Raw genomic sequence first — 12,267 nt, 5'->3', positions numbered from 1 at the left:
ATAGCTCTGAACAAGATCTAGGGCTATTAGTGGACTACAAGCACAATACTGTGTTGCTACCATGACACAGGCAGCAAAGCAAATCAGTGAAACCATAGACTAAATGAAGAAAGGAATAGTGTACATGACTGGGGAGGATATAGTTCCACTGTACTCTTCCCCACCTAGAACACATCTAGAGAAACATATATTAGGTATAGAATTGATCATCGGAAGAGTGTCTAGAAGAAGGCAACCAGGAGAGTGAAGACCCTGAATATCAAGTCATATGGGAAGCGATTGTAGGATTGAAATAATTTATCCTGGAGATAAGACAATGATAAGAACTTCAAAAAGAGCAGTTCAAGGGCTATCATAAAGAAAAAGTATTAGGTTCATTCTGCGTGGCCCTAGTTAGGAGAAATGGAAAGAACCAAGAGACTAATTTAGATGTGAAGTAAAGAAAATCTTCCAGATAGCATAGCCATTCCAAAGTGGAATGAGTTGCCTTAGGAGGGAGGCAGTGAGTTCTTGTTCATTGGAAGATACCAAGCAAAGACTGGATGTCAATTTGTTGGGTCTACGGCAAAAGGAATTCTTTTTAGCGTACAAGTTGGAGTAAATGGATGCTGAGGTCCCCTCCACCTTTGAGATGCTGTGATTCTATGATTCGGTGGGCAGATATCTTCCAGCTGAGGCAACTCCACACTAGTGAATGGTTTAAAAACCTTTTTGTTTTCTCTTAGGCACTCACCTTATACTTGCTCAACAAGTATAAATAAATTGGAGTAAAACAGAATCCACCATTTCCTTAAAGATTCTGACTCCCATTCCTCTGACAGATCTTAGCAATAAAGAATCAAAAGAGTTGAAAGAGACTTTAAAGATTATTTGGACCTACTCCTCATTCAAAAAATGAAAAAAAAAAAGGTCCAAAAGAACTGAAACACTTTTCCCAAGGACACACCAAATCAATGATAAAGTCAGAAATAGCCTTCAAATCTCCTGACTTTCAAAGTAGGCATCTAGTTGGCATGGTGCCTAGAATGCTTGAGTTGGAGTCAAGATGACTTTGGGTTTAAGTTCTGTCCCCAGAAACTTACTACTATGATTTCTCAACCTCAGTTCCCTAATCTGCAAAATGGATACAATAATAGCATCTCTCTCTCAGAGTTGTGAGAATCAAATGAGATAAATGTTTTGCAATCTTTAAAGTACTATACAAATGGGGCAGATAGATAGCACAGTAGATAGAGCACTGGCCCTGGATTCAGGAAGACCTTAGTTCAAATCTGGCCTCAGACACTTGATACTTACTAGCTGTGTGACCCTGGGCAAGTCACTTCATCCCATTGCCTTGCAAAAAATAAAAAAGTACTATACAAATGCTTATCATTACTACTACTACGACTACTGCTGCTGCTGCTGCTGCTACTGCTACACCACCATGTTCCTCTCACAAAGATATATACATATATATGTACGTGTACATATATATGTGCATATATATATATAAGTCTACATGATAGCTTGATGAAATAGAAGGGGAAAAACACTAGTAAGTAATTAAAGCTTAGGGGCCCGATGATTTTGAATCAAGAGAGAAAAGAGATTCAAAAATGTTTTAGATACTTGTTATGATATGAAAAACCACATACAACACCCTGTGGTGACTTTTACAACAACATAGAGAAAACTACCCTGGAAAGATGTACTAGAGTTGAATCCTTGCCCCTCTTTAAGTAATAAGGAACTAAAAAGTTCCAGTAAAGTAACTCACATTTCACCAAGCACTTCAGAAAAAAAAAATCAAGTAAGTGAGTGGGGCTCAGAGAGGGACTCTGGATTGATGTTTCAGAAAGCAGGCATGTTTTTCTCAAAGAAAGTGATTTAAATTAGTAGATTCTGACTAACCTTATCATTACTAATAAAAATAGTTTGACAAAATGGACGAAGGCATTCCTATTTGGTAAATAAGTGAAAAACAGTAACCAAAAAGTATAAGAAAAGTCTGCTTCATAATCATCAGCCCTTACTCTCTATTTTCTTAAAAATTGATAAGGTTTTAAACATAATGATACCCTATAACCTCAAAAAACACTTATATAATTTGTATTCATCATAAAAGTAATGAAAGTTTACTAGATCATTGAGTTTACCACATAAAGAAGCATAGCACATGACAGAGTGATAAACTTGAAGTTAGGTAGACCAGGTTCAAATTCCACCTGTGATGTTTGGTTGGTTGGTTATTGTCCTTCGTTTTCAAAGAGGACCAAAATGACATCATTATGTTGTGGTCAAGATACAGTGTGTCTGACTGTGGCTGATCAGATCAATATAAGCTCAGAAGACTCTACCATAGGTTGGGCACAAATAGTCCATACAAACATTTGGAGTGGAGATGTCCCTAAATTTGTACATCTCACTTTTCTTTTGAGCTATTGCAATTCTACTTTTCTCATAGAGCACAGCACGTGCTTTGATGTGGGCATGCCATGCTAGGTGGTCCTGTGCCACTGTCTTCCACGTCTCACAATTGATTCCAAAATTCTTCAGAGACCTTGAGAGTACCCTTGTATTGCTTTTTTCTGACCTCCATGTGAGTGCTTGCCTTGTGTGAGTTTTCAGTAAAGTCTTTTAAGTAAACATACTTTTGGCATTCAATGGGGCAAGCCCATCAGAGTTGTGTTCTCTGCAGTACAGTTTGAATGCTTGGCAGTTGAGCTCAACAAAGGACCTCACTGTTCAGTACCTTATCTTGCCAGGTGATCTTCAGAATCTTCCTAAGGCAATTCAAATGGAAGTGATTCAATTTCCTGGCATGGTGCAGGCATGCTGTCCTGGTTTCACAGGCATACAACAATGAGGTCAGCACAACGGCCCCGTAGATCTTCAATTTGGTAGGTAGTCTAATAACTCTTCTCTCCCATATTTTCCTTTGGAGCCTCCTAAACACTGAGCTAGCTCTGTCAATGTGTGTCTCAACCTCATCATCTGTGTGTACCACCCTAGAAGATATACTGCCAAGGGAAGTGAACTTATCCACAGCATTCAAAATTTCTCCATTTGCTGTAATTGATAGTTCCACATATGGTTGGTGTGGTGCTGGCTAGTGGAGAACCTCTGCTATCTTGGTGTTGTCAGGCAAAAATTAGCACGAGCAGCAGAGAACTGATCATACTTTGTGACATTTCAGCCTCAGACGCTGCACCGAGTGCACAAGCATCTCTGATACTTACTACCTGTGTGTCTGTAGGCAAATAATCTATCAATGCCTCAGTTTCCCTATCTGCAAAAGGAGAATAAAATAGTACCTATCTTATAGGGTAGTTATGAGGCTCCAATGAGATAATTTAATGTAATATATTTTGTAAATTGTAAAGGACCATAGAAATATCAATTGTCATCATTATAGTGATATAAAGGGTCATTGAGCAAATTCACTTACTTGACAATCCCGATATTGTAGGCCTCAATTTTTACCATTTATTAAATCAATGAGATTTGATTGAATATTAGAACTATAATTAACTATTTATAACAAAACTGACAAAAATCATATAATCATATTAAGAGATACAGAAAAGGCTTGACAAAAATACACGCATTTCTGTTAAAAAAAAAAACACTAGAAAACATAATAGTAAAGGGACCTTTCCTTAAAAGGATAAATCGCATAGATCTAAAACTAACACCTATCATTTTATTGTAAAAGAGATAATCTAAAATCCTCTTCAATAAATTCAGGGGTAAATGTCTATTGTTATTACTTCTATTGACATAGTACTAGAAATGCTGGTTGCAGCAATAAGACAAGAAAAAGAAATTGAGAAAATAACCATAGGTAAAGAAGAAATAATATTACCACTTCTTGCAGATGATATTAGAGAAGTCTAAAGAATCAACTAAAATTAATTGAAATAATTAATAAATTCAGCAAATTTGCAGGATATAAAATAAAACCACAAAATCATTAGCCTTTTTATATAATATGAATAAAACCCAGCAGGAAGAGATATATAGAAAAATCTATATAAGATTACTACCAAGTGTAAAAAATACTTGAGTCTACCTTTCAAGATACACATAAGAACTTCATAAATGCAACTTTTTCCAGCTGTTTTCAGTCATATCTGGCTCTTTGTGACCCCATTTGGGGCTTGGGTGTTTGTTTGTTTTGTTTTGTTTTGTTTTTGGCAAAGACATGAGAGTACTTTGCCATTTCTTTTTCAGCTCATTTTACAAATGAAGAAACTGAAGCAAACAGGGTTAAGTGACTTGTCCAGGGTCACACAGCTATTAAGTGCCTGAGATCTGATTTGAACTTAGGAAGATGAGTCTTCCTGACTCCAGCCACTATATTCTATATACTACGCCACCTACCAGCCCTGTAAATGCAACTACAAACAATAATTTATAGAAATAAAGACCAACCTAAATTTTAGGGAAAGTATTAATTGCTCATGGGTAGAACAAGCAATAATAAAAATGACAATGTTACCTAAAGTAATTTACTTATTAAATGCCATATTAATCATATTACAATCACAAAATAAAATGGGTAATTTTGATTACATACAATTTTAAAAGTTTTTACACAAACAAATCCAATAAAGCTAAAATTAAAACAATTGGGGGAAAATATTTGTAGTAAGTTTCTCTGATAAAAGCCTAATTTCTAAGATAAATAAAGAATTGATTCAAATTTATAGAAATAAAAGCAATTCCCAAATTGATAAACAGCTTAAGGATACGAACAGGTTATTCTCAAGGGAAGAAGCTCTTGTAGTAATAAAAAGATGAACAATTTTAAAGACTTTTATAAACTGATAAAAAGTGAAATAAGCAGAACCAGAAGAACAAGTTATACAATAACAACAGCACTATAAAAACAAAAACGTGGAAAACTGTTAAGAACCAATTAATAAAATGACCATTCATGATTCAAGTGGGCCAGTAATGAAAAATGTTATACAGGGGATGGATTTAGAGAGATTTAGAGAGCAGAATGAGAAACATGTATATAAATTCACATTCTCTCATGTTTTGCTATACATGTTAAAATGAATTTGTTCTTTTTTTCCAGTGAGATGAGGAGAGAAAAAAATAGATTTCTGTTAATTTAAAAAAAAAAACAACAACAACAGGATAGAGGTGCTACAGATAAAGAATATTGCATATATTTTCAGATTAGGTTCAATGAATTACTCATTTTACTTGTTTTACTTTGTTATAAGAGATTTTTCAAAATCTAAACTACCTACAATTATATGAAAAAATGTTCTAAATCACTATTAATTAGAGAAATGCAAGTTAAAATATCTCTGGGGTACCACACCACACCTATCAGATTGGCTAATATAGGAGAAAAGGAAAATGACAAATTTTGGAAGGGATGTGGGAAAAACACTAATGTACTGTTGGTGGAGCCATGTACTGATCCAACCATTCTGAAGAGCAGTTTGGAACTACGGCCAAAGGGTCATAAAACTGTGCTTGCTTATCTTTCGACCCAGCAATAACCTTACTAGGTCTGTATCAAAAAGAGATTAAAAAAAGGTAAAGGTCTTATATTACAAAAATATTTACAGCAGCTCTTTTTGTGGTAGCAAAGAATTAGAAATTGAGGGGATGCCCATTAATTAGGAAATGGCTGAAGAGGTTGTAATATGTGATTGTGATAGATTACAAATGATGAGCAGGATGCTTTCAGAAAAACCTGGACTTACATGTACTGATGCAAAGTGAAGTAAGCAGAACTAGGAGAACATTGTACACAGTAACAGTAATGTAACAGTAACAGTATGGTGATCAACTGTGGTGACTTAGTGATTTTCAGCAATATAATGATCCAAGCCAATTCTAAAGAACACAGGATGTAAAATATCATCCACCTCCAGAGAAAGAAATGATGGAATCTCAATGTAGATTTGACGCATATTATGGTTTTATTTTATTTTTCTTGGGGTTTTTTGGTCTGTTTTCTTTCACACAACTAATATGGAAATGTTTTGCGTGACTGCACATGTATAACCTTTATCAAATTGCTTGTCTTCTCAATGATAGGGGAGGGGAAGGAGAGTAGGAGAGAATCTGGAACTCAAAATTGTAAAAAACTAAAGTTAGAATTTGTTTTTATATGTATTTGGGAAAAAATAAAATTTTAAAATTCAAAAAAAGAGTTTAAGTGGGATTGAGAGGAAGGAAAAACAATGTGGTTTAAGTTTCAGAAGAATGTAATGAGTTTTGCCTTGAGGAAAGGTTAGTAGTTAAATTATGTGATAGGCAGGAAAGAGATCACTAATTCCTTTCTCACCAAGCTTCATGTTAATTTCTTGTCCTTTTAAAACATATTTCAGCTTGTCAATATCTTGCTGAAAATGTGCTATCCAGAACTGAACAAATGTTTAACCAAGGGAGAAAAGTTATATATGATCTCTTGTGATCTGAACACTAAACATGTATTAATTCCGGCCAAATTGGTTTAGATTTTTGGTTGCTGTTCAGTTGTTTCAGTTGTGTCTGACTCTTCATGACCTCATTTGGGGTTTTCATGTCAAAGATGCTGGAGTGGTTTGCCATTTCCTTCTCCAGCTCATTTTACAGATAAGAAAACTGAGACAAACAGGGTTAAGTGACTTGCCCAGGGTCACATGGCTAGTAAATGTCTGAAGCCAGATTAGAACTAGGGAAGATGAGTCTTCCTGACTCCAGGCCTGGTACTCTATGCAGTATGGCACTAACCAGCTGCCTCAAATTTTCAGCAGTCATCGTAATGTTGATGCATATGAAGCTTTTGTGATTAACCGACTCAGGCAGTTTGGATGGATAGCAGATAGATCACTTGGATTTGAGTTGGAAAAACCTGAGTTTGAATGTTGCCTCTGACACTAGTTGTGCCATCCTAAACATGAGACTCTATCTTAGACATTGCATTATCCTAGACAGGGCACTGAACTTTTTTCAGCTTTTTTTCTCAAATGTAAAATGGGAATAATAATAAACCAACCTCAAGGGTTGTTATATGTATCAAATGGGATAATAAATGTACAGCACTATGATAAATATAAAGGTTTACATAAAATTTAGCTGTTAGTTATTATTAATGAAGTTCCCCTATATCTTTCATCAAATAAATATCTGTAAAGCTAGATCTTTCCCATAAATGTGCAACTGGGCATTAAAAATACTAATAAAAACTAAACAAAACAAAACAAAACCCAAGAGGTTTCTCCCAAAAGGAGTAATTTGTAAATGTAATGTAAAAACAAAATACATCAATAAATTTTTTTCAAGATACTGTAGGTTTCATTCCTTATTAAGGCCTTCAATGCCCATTAGAAGATCCCATTAATAAAGAATTATTTGGCAATAGCAGACCTTCTCAAAATGAGAGAAATCCTAATTTCTGCTATTTTTCAAATCAATTACTTATTCATTTCACTTCTCAGTAGGATAATGCTAGCAATAACACTAAGAGAAAGAAATCGAAGGCATAAAGTTAGGCAAAGAGGAGATAAAACTATCCCTATTTGATTATGACATGATAATTTACTTGGAAAGTACTAGAGAATCATCAAAGAAACAAGAAATAGTTTTGGCAATGTAGCAGGATACACAGGCCCATTCAAAATAACTTCAAAATGCATTGAATATCTAGGAGTCCTTCTACCAAGGCACACTCAAGATCTGAATGAATGAATGAGAGAAAAACAATTATTTACCCACATGTCAGACATTGTGCTAAACTCCAGAGAAACAAATACCAATAAAAAAAATCCCTTTTCTCCCCATACTCTAATGGGGAAAACAGCACAAATAGGCCAAAGATCCTTAGAAAGGAGTGTTTGGGTTTGGGAATGAGTTGGGGTGATGGGGAGATTGGGGAGAGATGGGGATTGTAACAAAGGGCCAACAAGAGGGCATCTGACCCGTCCTTTTCAAAAGCAAGAGTAATATTTGAATTTTTTTTTCCAGAGCAAGAGGTAAAGTGAGATTTACCCTCTCTACAGATGTGTATCAGGGTGAATTACAAGAAGATGGTGAAACATGGCCAGGTTTAGGGCTACCTCGATATATAATGGACTCTTACTAATTACAACAGCAGAGTCCCAGGATGGAAATTGCAAAGCTGAGTGCCAAGGTAATAAAAGTGACAATACTAGCTAAATTAACTTACAGATTTAATGCTATAGCAAACTACCAAGAGGATACCTTAAAGAGCTGGACAAAATAATTAGAAAGTCATCTGGTGGAATCTGAAGGGAAATCATGAAAAAAAGTAGGAATGAAGGAGAATAGCTTTTCCAGAACTCAAATTATGATGTAAATAAGTAATAAAAACTATTTCATATGGATTTAAAAATATGAAAGGGAGTCAGCAGAACAAACTAGATAAGAACCAGGAACAGCTAAGACCAACAATGTGGAATACAATAAACTCAAATACATCATTTGAGGAAGAACTTTTTTTTTTTCCCACAAAAACTGCTCAGGAAACTACAAAGCAATTTGATAGAAATTGGGTTTAAACCAAATACCACAATAAGTTTAAAATAGATACCTGATCTAATTATTAAGGTTAAAAACATAGAACCAGACCCAGTATCTTTCACTCACTAGGTGGAGTATATTTTTTAAATAATTTTTTGTGTGTGTATATGTGTATATATATATAATATTTTTTCAATCACTTATTATTTCTCACTTTCTCCTCCCCCGCCCAGACAGCCATTATGTATAAAAAAGCATAAAGGAAGAAAAAAAAATTCTGCAAAGCTAACAACCCATCCAGAAAGTCTAGCATTACATTTGGCGTCCTAGACCTATAAACTCCTGCTTCTATAAAAGATGAAGATGTCTTCTCATATCTGCTCTCTGGGGTCATGCTTGTCATTATAGTTCAATAGTATTCAGCTCTTATTGCTTTATTTTTGTTGCTCTTCCCATTTACATTGTTGTAGTCATGTATATTCTCTTCCTGGCTCTGTTTATACACTGCATCTTAGTTTATATAAATCTTTCCATGCATCTCTGTATTTACCATGTTCATCATTTGTCATAGCATGCTAATATTCCTTGATATTCACGTGCAATTTGTTTAGTCGAGGTCCCAATAAAAGTTTCTTTATACTTTGTTATAGGAGAAGGTATTTTTTTTTGGTCGTTTGTTTTTTGTTTTTTGTTTTTTTTGTGAGCAATGGGAGTTAAGTGACTTGCCTAGAGTCACACAGCTAGTAAGTGTTACGTGTCTGAGGCCAAATTTGAACTGAGGTCCTCCTGAATCCAGGGCTGGTGCTCTATCCACTGTACCACCTAGTTGCCCCTAGGGGAAGAATTCTTAACCAAAGCATAGAGGTGATCACAAAATATAAAATAATTTCAACTACACTAAACTGAAAAGCTTTCACATAAACAATTCATCCAACTAGAATAAGAAAAGAAGTGGTCAACTGGGGAAAGTCTTAGCTGCATACTACATAATTATAATGATCAAACTTGGCCCTAGAAAAGAGTCAAAAGAGTGTTACTCCTTCCATTCTTTGCAGAGGAGGGGAATATATGTTGTTGTTCAGTTGTGTCCAACTCTTTATGACCCCATTTGGGGTTTTCTTGGCAAAGATGATGGAGTGGTTTGTCATTTCCTTCTCCAGCTCATTTTACAGATGAGGAACTGAGACAAACAGGGTTAAGCGACTTGCCCAGGGTCACATGGCTAGTAAGTGTCTGAGGCCAGATTTGAACTCAGGAAGATGAGTCCTCCACACTGCAGGCCGAGCACTCTACCCACTGCACTACCATATACAAATATGAAATATTATATATGTATATGTACATATATGTATATAAACTTGGCTGATGTGATGGCTAGTTTTGTTGAACTATTTTTTTCTCTTTTATTCATTACTAAAATGAATAGCTCTTTAGGTGAAGGGGAGTGATACATTAAGAAATTATGGTGATATAAAAACAAAATATAACAAAAATTTCATAGAGAAAAAACACAAGAAAAAAATAAGAGAAGACTTAACTATTAACCTTCAGCAAACATTTGCTAATTAGGGATTTTTTCCGAGCACTTATCAAGGTACATGGCATATAGTAAATGATTAATAAATGCCTGTTCACTAACTCTGGTAAGGGAAATGTGATAGTTTATTTATAATATTCATATAATATTCAATATAATATTCAATATATTCAACATAATATTCAATATAATATTTAATATAATACAATCATAATATTTATTTATAATATTTATAATATTCAAGGGACAGGTAGGTGGCACAGTGGATAGAGCCTGCCCTGAAGTCAGGAGGACTTGAGTTCAAATTCGGCCTCAGACCAAACACTTGACACTTACTGGCTGTGTGACCCTGGGCAATTGCCTGAAAAAACAAAATAAAAAATAAAATAAAATAAAATATTCAAATTCTGTTAAACAAACTAGAAAACCTTACCTGTTCTTACCACTCTCTGCAAAATAAATGTTGCTTTGAAATTTAGATTTACAACTAAAAATTGTCATTCTATGACCTCGATTGAGATACTGAATATGTAATAAGGACGCTACACTGTAGCCTGAGTGGCAACAACAAAAGCCTGGATGTACCTGCAAAACCAAGTCTTATGAAACAGTATGCATAAACATTCAGAAGTGCCCGTCTTACAGAGGAAAACACGGGTCTGTTTAGACCACGAATTTATGTTCTGAGACATTCAGAACTCAAACTGCTATTCATGTGACTAGAAGACCCACCAACCAGCTAAGGTAAATGAGTAATAGGTCTTCCTGGGCATTCAGAAGCTCAGCAAAGACAGATCCCAATCCTCAGCCAACTCTCCTTAGGATCAGAAAGTAAAGCTCTGGATTGTACTAACTAACCTGTGAATTTTAAGATTAATCTGCCCAACTAAGGAGCCAAGAAAACAGTTTTGCTAAACTGGAACATAGAGGAATTAGGACTCCTGACTAGACCATATGAAGCCATTTACTGTTTTGTCATTCTGCGTTTTCTCTTTTGCCTGATAAGAGAAACAAAACTTCCGTTCCAAAGTCCCTCCCTATTAGTTGCTGGTCATGCCTCTCGCGTCCTCCAGATGGTGCTCTAACCCAGACTAAGCAGCACCAGGCAGCATGTTCGTTACCCTTACCCTCACGTTCTCAGTCACTACAAACCAGTTTATCAGACCGAATTTGGTGGACAAAATTAGAATATTTCCAAATTAATCCAAAACAGGCACATGATTGCCTCAGTGTAGGTTGGGGAAACTTAGGAAGACTTGCTAGATTCAGTTATACTAAATAAGCCACTGAAGGGAGTACCAATTTCAAAGTTGTTGCATTACTTACTACAAAGTACCTCAAGAATCATCATCATGGCTTAAAAGATTATTCATTTTAATACAATTTAGTTTTTCTTTAACTCTGCTGCACTCAATTCAATTCAGAGAATGTTCCTTAAATAAAACAGAACATTACATAACACTTCGATGAAAACTGATGTTTTCTAATAGCCATGCACACAGTATTGATTAATACAAAGTAAGAACCCTCATACTCTGTGTGGAACCTTGATAATTTCATCACAACTGCAGTCCAAGTTACATCTACAAGTCTGCTGAATTAACACAAAGAAAGGAAGCCAGAAATATAGGTTTAATTTAGAAAGCAAACTAATAATCCCTATGTTAAAAGAACAACGCCATTTTTGCAGCAATTCTGTGCCTACAGCAAAAGCGTCTTTCCTATAGCAAACATTCATCCAGTAACTGTCTGATCAATGGATGAACTGCTTTCTCAAAACATAAATACAGGATAAGTTCTGCATAAATCTTAAAATTAACATAGTTGAATTATAGGTATGCCATTTCACTTATGCAAAACTTACAAGACAGAAAACAAATTTGGAAGTGATTATTACAAAAAAATTACAAATATTTTTAATAGCAAAGTTCTCCACTATTTAATGACATCTTTCAAAAACTGTTTTGTTAAAAAAAACAAACTAGTAATAGATTGAATCAGAGAAATTCAGAACTTTTTTAGTAGCCACTGCCAAATGAGAAGCAATTATTCATTTAATAAACATTTGTCAGGGACCTACTATACACTAATTGATGTCAAACACAGTCCCAAACTTCAAAGACTCTGTAACCCAACAGATGGTAACATGTAGGTATAGGAGCAAACCCATTATAAAAGTTAGCAAAACAAATCAATTGAAAAAGAAATGAATTTTCTATAAATTAGATATGCTAATACTTATGTAAGGCTCAAAT

Source organism: Vombatus ursinus, unplaced genomic scaffold (genome assembly GCF_900497805.2).
Source record: "Vombatus ursinus unplaced genomic scaffold, bare-nosed wombat genome assembly UNPS02000749.1, whole genome shotgun sequence".
Classification (NCBI taxonomy): Eukaryota; Metazoa; Chordata; class Mammalia; order Diprotodontia; family Vombatidae; genus Vombatus; species Vombatus ursinus.
Note: the sequence above shows the minus strand (reverse complement) of the source record.